Raw genomic sequence first — 5,000 nt, forward strand, 5'->3', positions numbered from 1 at the left:
ACGTCGCGACCCGCTGGGTGCCGGCCTACGGCCCGGGTGCGCAGCCTGTCCTTCCGCGGGCCTCGGTTCGCGTCTGTTGGGCAGAGCCCCGGTGTCCTGGCTGGCTGCCCGGCGGTATATCTGGAGGAGTCGATTCGCCCCTTTGGGCGCTCGGGCTCCCGGCAAGCGCGCGCGGTTCTTCCCGGATGACGGACCTACCTGGCCCGGCCCCGGACCCGCGCCGCTGTTGGCTCGGGATGCTCTCGGGCGGAATAATCGCTCCCGTCAGCGGCGCTTCAGCTTTGGACAATTTCACGACCCGTCTTGAAACACGGACCAAGGAGTCTAACATGTGCGCGAGTCATTGGGCTGTACGAAACCTAAAGGCGTAATGAAAGTGAAGGTCTCGCCTTGCGCGGGCCGAGGGAGGATGGGGCTTCCCCGCCCTTCACGGGGCGGCGGCCTCCGCACTCCCGGGGCGTCTCGTCCTCATTGCGAGGTGAGGCGCACCTAGAGCGTACACGTTGGGACCCGAAAGATGGTGAACTATGCCTGGCCAGGACGAAGTCAGGGGAAACCCTGATGGAGGTCCGTAGCGATTCTGACGTGCAAATCGATCGTCGGAGCTGGGTATAGGGGCGAAAGACTAATCGAACCATCTAGTAGCTGGTTCCCTCCGAAGTTTCCCTCAGGATAGCTGGTGCTCGTACGAGTCTCATCCGGTAAAGCGAATGATTAGAGGCCTTGGGGCCGAAACGACCTCAACCTATTCTCAAACTTTAAATGGGTGAGATCTCCGGCTTGCTTGATATGCTGAAGCCGCGAGCAAACGACTCGGATCGGAGTGCCAAGTGGGCCACTTTTGGTAAGCAGAACTGGCGCTGTGGGATGAACCAAACGCCGAGTTAAGGCGCCCGAATCGACGCTCATGGGAAACCATGAAAGGCGTTGGTTGCTTAAGACAGCAGGACGGTGGCCATGGAAGTCGGAATCCGCTAAGGAGTGTGTAACAACTCACCTGCCGAAGCAACTAGCCCTGAAAATGGATGGCGCTGAAGCGTCGTGCCTATACTCGGCCGTCAGTCTGGCAGTCATGGCCGGTCCTTGCGGCCGGCCGCGAAGCCCTGACGAGTAGGAGGGTCGCGGCGGTGGGCGCAGAAGGGTCTGGGCGTGAGCCTGCCTGGAGCCGCCGTCGGTGCAGATCTTGGTGGTAGTAGCAAATACTCCAGCGAGGCCCTGGAGGGCTGACGCGGAGAAGGGTTTCGTGTGAACAGCCGTTGCACACGAGTCAGTCGATCCTAAGCCCTAGGAGAAATCCGATGTTGATGGGGGCCGTCATAGCATGATGCGCTTTGTGCTGGCCCCCGTTGGGCGAAAGGGAATCCGGTTCCTATTCCGGAACCCGGCAGCGGAACCGATACAAGTCGGGCCCCTCTTTTAGAGATGCTCGTCGGGGTAACCCAAAAGGACCCGGAGACGCCGTCGGGAGATCGGGGAAGAGTTTTCTTTTCTGCATGAGCGTTCGAGTTCCCTGGAATCCTCTAGCAGGGAGATAGGGTTTGGAACGCGAAGAGCACCGCAGTTGCGGCGGTGTCCCGATCTTCCCCTCGGACCTTGAAAATCCGGGAGAGGGCCACGTGGAGGTGTCGCGCCGGTTCGTACCCATATCCGCAGCAGGTCTCCAAGGTGAAGAGCCTCTAGTCGATAGAATAATGTAGGTAAGGGAAGTCGGCAAATTGGATCCGTAACTTCGGGATAAGGATTGGCTCTGAGGATCGGGGCGTGTCGGGCTTGGTCGGGAAGTGGGTCAGCGCTAACGTGCCGGGCCTGGGCGAGGTGAGTGCCGTAGGGGTGCCGGTAAGTGCGGGCGTTTAGCGCGGGCGTGGTCTGCTCTCGCCGTTGGTCGGCCTCGTGCTGGCCGGCGGTGCAGGATGCGCGCGCCTGCGCGGCGTTCGCGCCCCGGTGCTTCAACCTGCGTGCAGGATCCGAGCTCGGTCCCGTGCCTTGGCCTCCCACGGATCTTCCTTGCTGCGAGGCCGCGTCCGCCTTAGCGTGCTCCTCCGGGGGCGCGCGGGTGCGCGGATTCTCTTCGGCCGCCATTCAACGATCAACTCAGAACTGGCACGGACTGGGGGAATCCGACTGTCTAATTAAAACAAAGCATTGCGATGGCCCTAGCGGGTGTTGACGCAATGTGATTTCTGCCCAGTGCTCTGAATGTCAACGTGAAGAAATTCAAGCAAGCGCGGGTAAACGGCGGGAGTAACTATGACTCCCAAAGCCCACCTGATGCGTAATATATGGACCCTCTCGATTCACCCCTCAGCATCCTTGTGATGTCGGGTGGATGATGGTTCAATTAGCCTCTCGGTGGGAAATCCTAGCTCTGGCCTTCAAGTGGCGGGAGTCGTGAGGGTGCTGTGAAAGGTTTCGCGTAGGTGTACCTTTCCAGTATCCCGACCGACAGAGCAGGGTGCTTTTCGGGCTTGGGGGTTACCTCCCCCCCTGCCTTTGTTACAGCTGGTGCAACTAATAGAAGCGAACGTGGTACCAGGCCTCCCGCTGGAGCGCCTGTGCCAGCTGATGAGCCAGCCAACCAGCCAACCGGTGCGGGTCGAGCGCTGCTCCCCGCCATCTGCCCTGATTGTATGCGGTCCTTCTCCACCAAGACCGGACTTGGTGTCCATCGGCGTCGCGCCCATCCGACTGCTGCTAATGCTGAGATCAAGACCGAGAGGAAGAAGGCCAGGTGGTCCCAGGAAGAGCTCCTGCGTCTGGCCCATGCAGAAGCGACTCTTGCCACCCAGGGTTGCAGATTTTTAAACCAGGAGCTTGCAAAGGCCTTCCCCGAGCGTACGCTGGAATCCATTAAATGTCAGCGTAGAGCGCAGCCCTACAAAGACATGGTGGCGAAGTTTGTCACCGAGCTTGCTGGCATGGATCGCGGCCTTCAGGGTCCTCCTAGCGAGCCTGCAGTCAGTCATTCTTTGCCACAGTCTCCACCTTGTGGGGAAGATGTTGACCTAGCCATCTGGTCATTTGTAGCAGAACTCCCCCAATCAGACCGCCGATTCCGCTCGCTTGATGATCTCGTGGCTCTGGGTCCCACCACTAGCCGTGAAACAATCCAGGCTATGTTGCTGTCTGCTCTTGACGAAGTAGGCAGCAGGGAGCCAGCCGTCCACCAAGCTGCGAGTGTGCGGACCCAACAGCCCCCAGAGCGGAAGCGTGCACGCAGGAGATGGGAGTATGCGGTGGTTCAGCGTGCTTTCAAGAAGAACGGAGCACGCTGTATCAACGGACTTCTTGATGGCACACTCTTGCATCAGCCACCATCCATCCCAGGGCTGATTGAGTTTTGGACAGACCTCTTCTCTCCACCACGTGTCAGGTCTCGACCTCCGCATGGGGAGGGTCTGTCCGATGAGCTGCTGCCATTCTCGAAGAGGGTGCCCTTCCGTGACCTCTGGGCTCCCATTTCTGCAGAAGAAGCCACTGCTGCTCTCCCGCCTCGCAATTCTGCTGCAGGTCCTGATGGCCTCACGCCGACGCAACTGCGTCGCCTTCCCCGGGAGGTTCTCCTCAAGATCCTTAATTTCCTCCTCCTTTCCCGTTCCCTTCCATCCCGACTCCTTCAGGCCAGAACAACCCTGCTGCCCAAGAAGACCGCCGCAGCATCCCCTGCTGACTTTCGTCCGATCACAGTGTGCTCGGTGCTGACCAGAGCCTTTCACAAGGTTCTGGTTGGCCGCCTGATGCGCTACTGTGTGTTGGACGGTCGCCAGCGGGCTTTCATCCCTCAGGATGGGATGCTTCATAACACCTTTCTTCTGGATCTGGCGATGACCCAGGCGTGCCGAGCTGCCGGCTCGCTGTACTTGGCATCTCTGGATGTGTCAAAGGCCTTCGACTCGCTTGCCCATGGTGCCCTTGGTCCTGTGCTAAGGGCCCATGGTCTGCCAGTCGAGTTCATTGACTACATCCAGGGATGCTATGAGGCAGGATCGACGGTTATCTGCGCGGATGGGAAGTCGTCAGATCTAGTGCGGCCTTCGAGGGGTGTTCGGCAGGGTGACCCGCTGTCTCCTATTCTCTTCAACATGTCCATTGACATTCTCTTGTCTCGTCTGCCTGCTCATATTGGTGCACGCATTCTTGGACGGCGGATAAATGCGGCTGCATTCGCTGATGACCTCCTGCTGTTCGCCGAGACTCGTGATGGATTGCAGGAACTTCTCACCATCGCCACGTCGGCCCTGGGGGATCTCGGGCTCGAGGTCAACCCACGGAAGTGTTTTTCTCTCGCCCTTGTCTCATCAGGCCGGGAGAAGAAAACCAAGGTCGACGAGACTGTCATCTTTCGTGCTGGGGGGAACAACATCCCAGCACTGGCGATGGGAGATACTTTCAAGTATCTAGGCCTGCAATTTTCCACGTGCGGACGCAGTCTTTTTCATCCCCGGCGGGAGGTCGAGAAGCAGTTGGACATCATCACGCGTGCACCACTCAAACCTCAGCAGCGGCTTTTTGCCCTTCGTTCTGTCATCCTCCCGGGTATTTCCCATGGCCTCGCCCTGGGGAGGACTCGTCTTGGGGCCCTCTCTTCCCTTGACGTCTGTGTTCGTGCAGCCCTTCGATCTTGGCTGCACCTGCCAGCAGATACGCCGGTCGGTTACTTCCACGCCCCCATCTCTCATGGGGGCTTGGGGGTGCCTGCAGCCCGCTGGCTGGGCCCTCTTCTTCGCAGGAGAAGATTGGCGAAGATGCAAGGACTGGGTGCGGCAGTGGACGATTCTTCCCAGGACTTAATCCAGCGAGAAATTCACCAACTGGACCACGCCCTGCAATGGCAGGGGGAAGTTATAAAGTCCAGTTACCAGTTGGGCCGGTGTTGGGCCGACCGCCTGCACTCGTCGGTCGACGGCGCTGCGCTACACGAGTCTGCCCGAACACCAGGGCAGCACTGCTGGGTCTCCAATACGCGGCAGTTCGTAACCGGCCGCGACTACATCTCATGCCTG

The 5,000-nt window shown here is 59.4% G+C and overlaps 1 pseudogene; it reads left to right on the forward strand.

The window, feature by feature from the left end:
• Nucleotides 1-5,000, forward strand: part of LOC126444936 (large subunit ribosomal RNA) — a 7,749-nt pseudogene that overhangs the window by 623 nt on the left and 2,126 nt on the right.

The sequence above is a fragment of the Schistocerca serialis genome, unplaced genomic scaffold, assembly GCF_023864345.2.
Source record: "Schistocerca serialis cubense isolate TAMUIC-IGC-003099 unplaced genomic scaffold, iqSchSeri2.2 HiC_scaffold_314, whole genome shotgun sequence".
In the NCBI taxonomy this organism is placed as follows: Eukaryota; Metazoa; Arthropoda; class Insecta; order Orthoptera; family Acrididae; genus Schistocerca; species Schistocerca serialis.